We start from the raw sequence: 12,746 nt of genomic DNA, 5'->3' as shown, positions 1-12,746 counted from the left end.
GATCTTGTCTGGGGTTGAAGGGGACTTTGAAGGGAATTAAGTGGTCCTCTTTAGTTACATGTGTCTGTTTCACCACTGCCCGCATTCCTTTAGCAAGGGAGTTAGCGCGTGCAGAGATAACATCATCTCGTTCTCTAAATACACATGTAGTGAAGGAGCTAAGTACCCCCACCTCAATTCCCTCACCCATCTTGCCTATATGTTGGGAACCAGAGTGTGAGACACGTGCGGTAGCAGTGTAAATACTGATACCGACGAGAATCCTGGAGGCAAAGTTCCCATTATGGAAACCATACTTGAAAACGAGACAGTATGATGGCCATTCGAATGAAATCCCGGAAGAAGCAGGACCAACGAATGGCAAAGACGATTGGTGATGTCATGCAGAGTCGAGCTGACGCATATAGAAGAGATTCAGAGACTAGAGAATGCAGATATTCTATAAGGCATCAAGCAAGTATTGAAGATAAGTGACATCTTGGGATCAAGATGAAGAAACGTATGCTACAGAACTGATGAAGATATCAAGTCAGTTTTTACGTGTATAGATGCAAAGAAACGCAAGCAAATGAAGTATTCTTGAGGCAAGCTAAGTAGTGAATAGATTGTGACATGGGCCAACATATATGCGTATTGAAGCGAGTAAAGAATGGATGTTTCCACTATGTATTTTAGCAGAACTGGTCTAGAGAAGGAAGCAGGGACGTCATTTGGGGGTCGCCAGAGGTCGCAAGAGCGACCGCTGGCGATTGGCCAGCGACCCCTGTCAATCTCTTGCGACCTCTGGCCATTGACCAATCAGAGGAGGAGGGGGCGTGGCCACAGCGTGCTGCGACGCTTGTGTTGGCCTCCATTTTTATTATTTCACGACGCGTGTGGTGCTTTCTCGTCTTGCTGCTGCCAGCTGAGGCTGTGTTGTGTCCAAACAGTCCAGCTGCATCCTCCACCCACGTTGATCCACCCCCGCTGAAGGAGGATGCCAGGCCAGTGACTGACTGACGAGGTGAGTGACTGAGTCGAGACTCGAGTCGAGCCGAGCGTGAGCCGAGGTCGCCGCCGACGGCAGGCAGGCCTCAGGCCGCAGCTCACCAAATTCATTTTACTGACGACGTGTAATTGTGCCGGCGGCGGCCTGCAAGCTGCCGCCGGCATATATTTGCAATGTAGTAAAATGAATTCGGGTGCCGACGGCAGAGGCCTGCCGTCGGCACCCGAATTCATTTTACTACATTGCAAATATATGCCGGCGGCAGCTTGCAGGCCGCCGCCGGCACATATTTGCACATCGTCAGTAAAATGAATTTGGGCCTGAGCCTGGCCTGCCGTCGGCACCCGAATTCATTTTTACTACATTGCAAATATATGCCGGCGGCAGCTTGCAGGCCGCCGCCGGCACATATTTGCACGTCGTCAGTAAAATGAATTTGGTGCTGCGCGGCCTGAGGGCCTCAGGCCGCGCAGCCCAGCACCAAATTCATTTTACTGACGACGTGCAAATATGTGCCGGCGGCGGCCTGCAAGCTGCCGCCGGCATATATTTGCAATGTAGTAAAATGAATTCGGGTGCCGACGGCAGGCCTCAGCCTGAGGCCTGCCGTCGGCACCCGAATTCATTTTTACTACATTGCAAATATATGCCGGCGGCAGCTTGCAGGCCGCCGCCCACACCACGATTTCAATTGCCTAAAAATGTATGCACATGAATCCAGAGCCACCCCTCGGCTCGATGTAACACGTTTGGTTTGCCTGAAAGCCTGGATGGGTCAGGGCTCAGTCACATGAAACATATCACATGTCCCTCTAGTGCTGTCTAATCCACACTACTCTCTTCGGGAAAGGCGGTGGCAGAGCCCTCCATCCATTCACGCGACAGGTGACAGACGCGAAGACGGGCAACACTGGCTGTTTACACAGCTGGGAGAGTGCGATATGTCTCAGGAAAGTGGACCGGTACAGCATACACAGCTTCTAGTCCTCGGGGTGTCTCCCGCGCAGATTAATTGCACACCTGCAAAGTAACCACATCTCCTAAACACTGTTTGGAACACCACCCTGCCATTAAAAACGAAAACGCTTTCATTTGAGGTTAGCGTGTGTTTAAATTTGGATGGGCTGCATTGCATTAGAGGGAACACGTTGTCTATTGGCTGCAGGGGCCCGCAAAAGGGCTACTGTGTTAGGGGGAGCGAGACGCCTATTTAGAAAAGTCAGCATAGATGCAAATGGTCCATCACACGCACGAGTGTAACATCCTGATATTGGACCCACCGTTTCCCACCTGACTACATACACTGTGGGGACCTGGGAACATCCCATTCGCCCTGCGCTTCGGTTCACTTATTCACCGAGGCTGCAAACTTGAAGTGCTTGAAAGCAGCTTAACGCCAGTACTAGGCGCCATGTCACCTCTGCACGTTCATTCAGGAAATCAAGGGACAGGTATAAGGTTCTGGGCCATGAATTCGAATTGTGTTTCACTGAGAATGGGTTTTGTTGGCTCTTTATTTCTTTTTCTTTTGTTTTTTTGAAAATGGGAGTGTTGACACCCTTGGACCCGTCCTCCCACCATCCAGTTCTACGCCCCCTCTCCTTTCATCCTCTATGTTTTCACTTTCTATGCCCTTTCTCGTCCAAATGCCCCTGATGGGGGGCTAGTTTGAAGGATGGGATGTGCGCTGATCACGTGCCACCGGAGGTTCGGACTTCTTTGAAGTATGGGATAGGCGCTAACTGACCACAGGCCGCCTTCAGTGGGGGATTTGAGGAAAGCACGGATTCCCTACTCTCTGGGGTTGGCATTCTTTAAAAGATGTCAGCACTGGGCACTTGCCGCCTGAGGTGAGTGTTCAGTGGAAGCGCGTTGTAAACCACGTCTAGTTTCCACAGGTAACGCTGGGAATTCTGGAACTATTCATATAATGACAGCTGTTGGCTGCTGTGCTCTAACCGTCTTTAAACACAGCTGGGAGTAAGCGCCCTGGGCACCACAGGTGGCCACCCTGCAGGTTGCCCCTCACTCCTGTCATGGCCTTAAGATGTCTCTCACCCCGCGGTGGCCCCTCGTCCCCCTGGTCCACTTCTCACCCGGGGCGACTCTCCCTGCCAGGCACTCCCCACTTCTCGGGGCATCTCTCGTTCTCTGGGGTGCCATTGCAGTTTCATGGCCCCTCTATGATCTGACCCATGTTGTAGTGGTGGGTGGGAGACCGCGGTAGCTCAGGGGGCGCCACTCACCTGCCATCAGCAGCAGCAGTGGCATCGCCCGGGGCTCCATGGGGCGGGTGTGAGAGTGGACGACGCCGCTGCCGCACCCCTGTTCTCCTGGGCTGCGGGTAGGAAGGGCTCCCTGGACGCCGGCTGCGCGGCCAGCCCTCCTCAGGAACGGGCGCGGTTCCTGCACTCCCCAGTCCCCTCTCCGCCGACGAGCAGCGAGTCCGGGCTGCGGGCGGGTTACTTCTGCTGGTGACTCTGAGGCGTGGTGCCCTGACACTCCAGTAGCGCCTGCCCAGCCTCAGGGAGGGGCTGTTCTCATCATGCCAGCGGCACGGGGGTCGGTAACACTGCAGCCATTCACACGACTGTTTCCAACTTTAGACTCCTCCGTCTGAGCCAGGTACATACAGTAAGTGCGAAACTCCCAAGGAGCGCGGCCGCCGGCACATATTTGCACGTCACTAAATGAATCACTTTGTTACTGTTGTAACTGCCCAATCTTTTCAGCCACCCAACCGATAAGGTCGAGTTTGTCATAAAAATGATTTTTGAGGCAGTCATATCTCTGCCTCCCTTTATGCACTTTGCATTGACCCGTCAAAGGAATGTTTAATAACAAGCAGAAACTGGGATGCGCGCCCAATCTGTCCCCACGAGATGGGCTGTGTTTCGTCCATCTCAACACAAAAGCAGGCTGCGCGCCAAAACCAACAGGGAGTTAAATGCATACAAGAGTCTCCAGGCGAGAAGCGGCATGCCCCAGGCCTCACCTTTGTAGGGTGGCTAATGTATTTGCTGAAGCCACTCCCTCTGTGTGCTCTGGTGCAGACAAATATGCCGGCTGCGTGACTGGCTACTATAGGGCTTCTGGCTAAGACCAGAATGTTCCGTGTTTTTTTCTTGTAAGCGAATTCCTTCAATTGATTGTTATCGGGTACATGTGAGGGTATTTTGCTGACTGTGATGTCACACCTTGCGCACCCCGCAGTCCCCCAGGCAACATTCCCCTTCTGAAAGGGTTAGCAAATAAGCAGTTGTTTATTTATGTATTTAGGCATTTGTATGAGTCGACCAAGCCAGTAGGCATCTAGGCGCTAGTTACAATCAGACAAAAAAGGACAACATAAAAAAAGCCGGGGTACAGAAGCTTAGTTAAAGAGGCAGGTTGTGAGGTTTTTTATTTAAATCTGTTGTATGATGGTTCGTCTCGCAGGTGGGCAGGGAGCGCGTTTCAGAGTGTGGAGGCATGGACTGTGAAGCCGGAGCCCCGCTCTCTTGCGGTTGAATGGGTGTAAGGGGTGAGGAGGCAATGTTTGATAGTAGGGGCCTTTCTGGGGAGTGTCTTGAGAGTTTTTTTGCAAGTTAGGAGGGGGACAGTAGTATGTAAGAAGTCATATATACTGCGTCTCCTAGTTCCCTAGTGGTGACCCGGCACACACCTGCCTGAGTGAAGCACTGATCACTGGTGCCGCCTTTTCATTTTCAGTAGGTGGTCCGGGGATACAATCCCCCACCCTATGAGCAAGCAACCGAACCTCTAACGTGCAAACGGCGCATTTTAGAACACATTTTAGAGAATGCATTCGAACAAAAACGTGAAGGCCTGAAATGTATGGTGGGTGGTGGGTTGGAGTTAGGCCTATAGGAAAGGAGTGGTGGTGCGGGGTTTACTCTCCCCCTCATTTGGCAGTAAAAACATCAGTAAAAAAAAGCAGTAAATAAGAATTCGACACGTTTAAATTTGAAGATATCACATCGAAGCATCTCAGTAAGTGTCACCTAACCTGTTGTACTACCTTGCCTCGGGACTGTCACTCTACTGCGATGAATTCAAGATTGCAGGTGGAGCCCTGATACTGCCCAGAGGCCCTGGGGTAGCTACGGCAGCAACAGTGCAGTTCATGTACAGGGCTTAGAAGCAGTGGTCAAAGTGTTATGTTATGTGATTCATTTTACTGACGTGCAAATATGTGCCGGCGGCGGCCTGCAAGCTGCCGCCGGCATATCTTTGCAATGTAGTAAAATGAATTCAGGTACCGACGGCAGGTCTCAGGCCGCAGCACCAAATTCATTTTACTGACGTGCAAATATGTGCCGGCGGCGGCTTGCAATGTTGTTAAGCTGCCACCGGCACATACATTCTTAACCAGCGCCTCTAGGACTCGTACTAGTGACTGATAGTCTCCCTCTTTCAGCCTGTAGTTCCCCCGCCTGTGTTGTGATATTCAGACACTCCTATTTCACATTCAGAAGATGCAGGTGTGCAGGGTTCCACTGCTCAGCACACCGGATCACCACCTTCCACACCGGCCATTGGCCACAAAGGTCATTCGTTGCCTGGTTCCCCTAATCCCAGCTGCCCAGTAGTCTACTCACCTGGCTGGGCTCTTTCCCCATCATTAGTGAATTTAGGTTCGTGTGCAGAATATCCACACTGCTCAATGTTTGTCCCTACCCCATTTCCTTCATTTGAGCATATGTCTCTTCCAGGGCGGCTCCACCACCCCCCTAAATATTTTCCAGCATGGACTGATGGACACTGAGAAGTGTATAGGCCACACATTGCTCACAGTTGCCAATTCTCTCACGGTCCTGCAATATACATGGGCGTCCCTCACTATTTACCCCATTCATTCAATCCTTCGTCTGGGGGACTTGCACTGTAGAGGTTGGTTGCTCTACAATATGGCAACCTGTGGTGAGCAGAGGGGCAATGCCATGGTGTGCAAAATGAGCAGATGAGTGGTGCCAAAATAGGTGGAAAGGTCAGGAGAAAGAAACTGAAGTACAGAATAAGTGACTACGTGACAGGCAGATGCAGTGTGATTGTGTTACGCTCTGCCACTTGCCTTTGATAGTGGTTCACCTAAGGCCTGTCCTGGCCAGAGTGCAGGGCAGAGTCACATAGCTGTCAGGTCACTGGATTGGTCTGAGTCCAATGAAAGTAATCACCTACCAGCCCACTGTACAGACAGACTAATGTGTTGCATGCTATGTCCTGCAGCCCGCCTTAGAGTCACATAAATTACCTTCCACTGTAAAAAGCAGTGGGGTCTGTCACTGAAATCTGTAGGCGGTAGGACTGCTTAAAAAGCAGTAGCCTACTGCCTAAATCTGTAGGGTTGGCAAGCATGTTAGTATAATGAATTCAGTGCTGGCACGGCAACGGCTTTACATTAGGGAAAGTAAGCAAGCCGCTGATGCCAGCAGCACCAAATTCGTTTTACTAACGTTACATTTTGTCTTTTATAGATCATGTGGGGGAGTGATTGAAGGCCTTTTTAATTCCTGCTGTAAGATAAGTCATAGCCGGTTCCATGTGCCCACGACCCCAGCCAGTGTGTCGATGTGCCCCTCGTCACTGTGTCCATGTGCCCCTTGCCCCTCGCCACTGTGTTCATGTGCCCTCCTGAGCCCAGCTTAAAGCAACAGCTTATGCAAATTATACTGCTTAAATTAACCACAGGCAGATGAAATCCAAGTCATTTGTGGCCTGCAGCCTATACATTTTGCAATGCATTTAACTAGGATTTTACATTGTGACACGACATTATGTAAACTGCTCCTTGCCCGAGCCACACACTCAGCCTGGGCCTGCTGCGGCCTACAGAGCTAGTTCCTAGAGATCCTAGGACAATGGTGCATAACATGCATCCCTCTGAGTTACAGAAGGTTAATGATGAATCGTTGCCGGGCCTGAAGTCATTCTCTAGGTCTGTCAGGTGCAAAGCCTCTGTGGTCCAGTTTGTCTCTGCATGATGCGTGCACCCCAGAACTCTAAAACTCTATTAAAAATTAATATGGTCTGGTGTTGCACAAATGAATCTTTCTGATATTTTGTTATTATTTTCAGACCTGCATCTTCGTGTGGAAGTTCCTTCCTTGCTGTGTTCTCAACGCCAGCAAACAGTACCACCATTGAGCAGCTGACATCAGGCCTTATCTGTGACCGCTGTGAGAGGTAAATGAACGTGAAGCAACATATTGAAAATGTACAGCATATGTTAATGATCTGATCTGTTATTCCATCTCTATTTATGCATTGCAGCCTTGTCCTAGTTGTTTCAACAGAAAAGATGGCTGTTTCTCTTCCATTTAATCAGAGAACAGCACACAATTAACTTCAAACTGTATGACACTGAACACATGCTTCACTTCAGTTTTTTGGGACCCACAGGTTTCCTTTTTTCTTAGAGGCAGAGTTTGAACAGGTTGCAACTGTTAATCTCTCAAATGTAAAGTATTACCTTGACAGATAGGACTGACCTAAAAGTAAGCTACGAAAATAAATGCTTGAAATCACTGCTTAGGTATGTACTCAGTGCTCCAGATAAGATTTTGAAGTGGGACTATTGTATTCCCTATTTTGTAAACTTGGAAGTAAAATGATTTTTAGGGAGTAAAAATGTAAATCTAGTTCCCCACGGCAGTATTTTGTAAGCAAGTAAAAATGCTTTAACTGAAAAACTGAAAGGTTTTTCTAATAATTATGTTGCACCTAGTTACTCATACACATTAAAAGATCATGTGCATGTCTACCGATCGAGCAGTAATAATAGTACTTTCTTCCTTTGGAACTACGTGCGCTACCTCTCCAAACATCCATGGAACTGTGTGTGTGAAAGAAGGGCTCAGGGTCCACAGTGTTTGTTTCCTATTTTTTGTTGGGAGTATTTGTAATCTGTTTTTCTTTTTGGGGCGTACTCGCTTATTTTCAGGGAGTACAGTGATAAACTTGTAAGCCAAAGCAATACATTTCAGATTTGTCTCCTCTTTGGTATTCAGCGGAAGTGGTCCTCCAAAGAAGAGTGAAGCACAAAAGAAGTCAGGAGGACACTGAGGAATCCATCATTTGCTTGAACAATCGCTTCTGATTTAGCAGTACTAAAAGAACGAACATGTCTACACCTACAGGAAAACCCAAGGATCCAAAACAGAGGTCAATCGTTGATATGTTTTCTCCAAAAGCAAGAGGAGCTGGCCCTACTCCAGGCTCTGATTCAAGCAAGCGCAAGAGGTCTGATGATAACTCAAGTGGCAGTTCAAACACAGCTGCACATGTTGTCCAACCATCGGCCAGCACATCAACTCTTGCTGGCAGCGAAGCTGCTTCTTCAGGTGCAGACAGTGCATCTACATGTGCTGACATTGGTTCACTATCTCCACATGCTGACTCTTTGTCTACAGCTCCACCTTCCTTGGCTGACATAGCATCTCCTTCATTTGTAGTGGCCACTGAAGGCTCTTGTTCACATGCAGACATTGCTGTGACGGTTTCACGTGATGCTGATGACCCAAGCAACACTTCAACGTTCCTGGATAGCGCAGAGTGCTCTTTCAACCCTGATGTTGAGGATTGTTCTTCCCGTATTGGCATGTTTGATGATCCTCCCACTGGTGCTTGCTCTCCCGACATTTCACTCCTCGGGGAGAGCACAAGCAGCTCTTGGTTGCAGAGCGATAACAGTATGCAGATGTGTCTAGCTGAGCAGGGCATTCCAAGAAGATCTCCAGCTCCCAATTTAGATGACAGTGTGGTGACTGATCTGTCCCCAAATCCATGCAGTGACCCTGTACAGCCAAAACTTCCTACATACCCTGTAACTGGTTCCCGTAAGTTTAACGGAGACTACAAAACATATCCTTGGGTGGAGTATTCCGTTCTGAAAGATAAAGTATACTGCTTTGCATGCAGACATTTTGGTTCTAATTCTGGAGGAGGGGGGCGTGCACGTGGCAATGTTCCATTTGTTGATATTGGCTTCGCTAAATGGGAAAAGACACGTCGTTCTTTAAAGATGCACTCAGATTCTGATAAGCATAAGTCTTCAGTTGTAGCTTGGGCAGACTTTAAGTGTGTACAACAGACTACAGGCCCTCACCACTCAATTGTGTCAATGCTAGAAAAGGTTGGGGACCAAGAGATTGAAGAGAATCGTCAACATGTGCTGCAGTTACTAAAGGTTGTATGTGTTTTGGGTCGTCAAGGACTTGCTTTCCGAGCCACAGATGAATCGCAAGACTCCCACAATAAGGGAAACTTCATAGCAATATTGCGTTTGCTGTCTGATAATAATGAACTTCTTAAAGTAAAAATGGCTAGACGATATGGGCACTACACATCTCCAGAGTATCAAAATGACATGATCTCAGTTGTGGCAAATCTTATACGTCAGAATATCGTTAGGAAAGTGACAAAGCACTTTGCAGTGTTGGTTGATGAAACCAAAGACATTTCGCATAAAGAACAGATGAGCTTTGTGATCCGGTTTGTAGATCAAGATGGGAACATTCAGGAAAAAGCCATGGGATGTTACCACATGGAAAAGTTGGATGCCTCCAGTTTAGCTGCAGCCATTCACAAATCTGTACGCGATGCTGGCCTTGACTGGAAGAACTGTGTGGCACAATGCTATGATGGGGCATCAGTTATGAGTGGCTGTTTCAATGGAGTGCAAGCGAAAATAAAAGAAATTGCTCCACAGGCAGTTTACATTCACTGTCATGCACATCGTCTAAACCTTGCGTTAGTGCAAACTATCACTAACATACAAACAGTGAAGGATTTTTTCTCAACTTTGCAGGCTGTGTATGTGTTCCTTTCACAAAGTTCTCCTCGGCACGAACTCTTTGTAAAAGCTCAAACAGAAAGCGGTCTGGAAGTACAAGAATTAGAAAGACTTTGTGGCACTAGATGGTTTTATTGGTACGCGTGTGTTAAAAAAATACAGGCTCGATTTGAAACCATTATAGTTGTTCTCAGTTTAATAGAATCATCGCAACAACGTGACAAGCAGGCTTGTTCAGAAGCCAGAGGACTTCTCCGAAATATGCAGTGCTTTGAGTTTTTGCTAACTTTGTTAAGTATGGAAGCAATTCTGAAAAAGATTCGTGTGTTATCTGATGAACTTCAGAGAAAGCATCTTGATTTGCCAGATGCGAGTCACCTAATTCAAGTGACAAGAACTGCCCTCGTCAACCTTAGACAAGAATGCCATTGGGTGAAAATCGTCAATGATGCAACGGAATTGGCAGAAAAATGTGGTATTGAAACAGTTGAAGACCACGACCGCAGAGCTTTACCAGTAAGGCACCACCAACTGTGCAGCAAACTCAAAGAATACCTTGTTGGTACTACTGTAGGGAAGAGGCCTGGACATTATGAGCACTCTGAGGATCGAATGCCACAGACTGAACGGATAAAGCAAGAGGTGTTTTTCTGCACCTTGGATAGGTTTGTAAGAGAGTTGGATGCTCGTTTTATAGATAACATGGGGCTTATCAAGGCTGCCGGCATGTTCAATCCAAGGGCTAAAAATTTCTTGGAGGACTCATCTGCAGATCTTCTTGCTCGGCACTACCTAGGGCCCCAAGTAGATTATGCTGCATTGCATTCAGGGCTTGACACTGCAAGGGGCTATTTATCTGGCAAGACTTTAGCAGGTATTCACTCTGTCAGGTACTATCTCAATGAATCTCCAAGAGGCTTTTCTGATGTCCTAAATCTGTTGGATCTGGTTCTTGCATTGCCAATTACAACTGCAACAAATGAGAGGTTCTTCTCCTGTTTGAAAAGAGTTAAAAACTATTTGCGAAATAGATGTGGAGACAACAGACTTAGTGATTTGTTGGTAATGGCATGTGAACCTATGGAGGTTGAAGAGGTAAATTTGAGTGATGCCATTGACCGATTTGCTGACATGCGACACAGGAGGTATCCTCTGAAAAGATGAACCATTATATTCTTCGACACTGTTAGATTATAGCTCAATTTTCCAGTTAGGTCTTTCTTTTCAAGTCACGCAGACCTAATCAGCACCACATACAGTCTTCAAAACCATCTGCTACTCTCCTACACTACCAGCCTCTTCTCCTCATGAAGTCAGCCATGATACATCGCTCATGCACTACAACCAGTTTGTCTCATCTTCAAAACACTGCATGGTATGCTGTTGAGTTTAGTCAACATCCTATTTTTTACCAGTGAGCTAAGCAACAATGGACCATTACGTCAGAAACATCATGTGTGTCTTTAAAATGGCATCATCTGCCACACCGCCGGCATCCTACAGATTTTCAGTCTAAGCAACAGCAAGACATTCAATTAGCCTTTTCCTGTGAAGCCAGACAGGCACTACTAGTAGCACAGCCACAAGCATCTGTCAACCGCCAGTCTCTTAGAATCTGAGTAGCCTCCATCAGCATCTTCTTGACAGGTCAGCCAGAAGCTGCAGCACAGCTGGAGTCTTGTGTCATGAAAACATTTGCTATCCGATTCCCGCCTGGCTCTTCTTCATTTCCAGTCAAGGAAGCAATGATGAGCCATCTAAGCAGCAACTTCCATTAAGCCAGTCACCAGCTACCCCACAGCTACAGTTCTGTCTTCACAATGCCAGCACCGTATCCTTGATTTGTAGTCAACCAAGCAATGATGAGACACACCCAGTCAGTGCCCTCTGTTAAAACCAGCCCGGCACCATCGGCATCACAGCCAGTATTCTGTGACCTCAAAACAGCACCTGCCATACTTGCAGCCTCTTCTCTGCCAAACACCTGCAGCTCGACTACCAGAGTTCTGTGACCTCAAAACAGCACCTGCCATACTTGCAGCCTCTTCTCTGCCAAACACCTGCAGCTCCACTACCAGAGTTCTGTGTCTTCTTGATCTGTTGCCATTGAACACTCACAGACCTCTCCTCTGGTTTCCAGTAACCTAAGCAACAACCTGCCTTCGAGTCAGAATCTTCACCTCACATGCCATTGAAACAGCAGCACCGGCACGTCTGTCAAGCCACTGTTCTGCTCAATCTGGTAAGAAACTACATTTTAAGTCTTATGATCAGAGTGAAGGAAGAGCAACTGTTGGGCATTATCCAAAAATCTATATAATAGTACTAATTGTTGGAATGTGTACCATTGTGGTGCGGGGTGTGGAGGACAATGAACATGTAGGAACAGAAACCTAGGCATATAAAGAGTGTTGGTGAGTGTGGGAGTAATGCAAAATGCAGCCAGGATTTTTTCCCCCATAAAATCTGGGCACTGGACTGATGAGGCTTTTGGTACTGAAGTTTGTATCACTCAGTAATGCACTGTATGCCTTGAACACATTTTGAACTAATCTTTTGGCAGCCAAAATAACACAAGCAGAAGAGTCATTAAAAACTGAGGATGCCATACATGTTTTCTGGTGAAATATTCTCCAATCTCCCCTTTTATCCTGGCTTTCCCCTATCCCCGTCACCCCGTGCCCGCCTATCCGTCCCTGTCCCCCCAGAATGTGATTTCGCTCTGTAGTCCTGTTGAAATAACAGGGCAGATCCACATAAAGAGGGGATTGGGGTTCATACACTTCACGTGGCAACATGGACCTTGACACTGATACATATGATGATCCATTCTTGTATGAAATGTCAGAATACACTGATATCGTAACCATTTTTTTCTTAATGCACTGAGCGATAATGCTTTATTAGGCCACTTCCTGTGATGTCATGGTGGGGGCGTGGTCTAATGACATCACTTCCTGTGGG

The sequence above is a fragment of the Ambystoma mexicanum genome, chromosome 6p (assembly GCF_040938575.1).
Source record: "Ambystoma mexicanum isolate Mex_15411 chromosome 6p, UKY_AmexF1_1, whole genome shotgun sequence".
NCBI classification, from domain to species: domain Eukaryota; kingdom Metazoa; phylum Chordata; class Amphibia; order Caudata; family Ambystomatidae; genus Ambystoma; species Ambystoma mexicanum.
Note: the sequence above shows the minus strand (reverse complement) of the source record.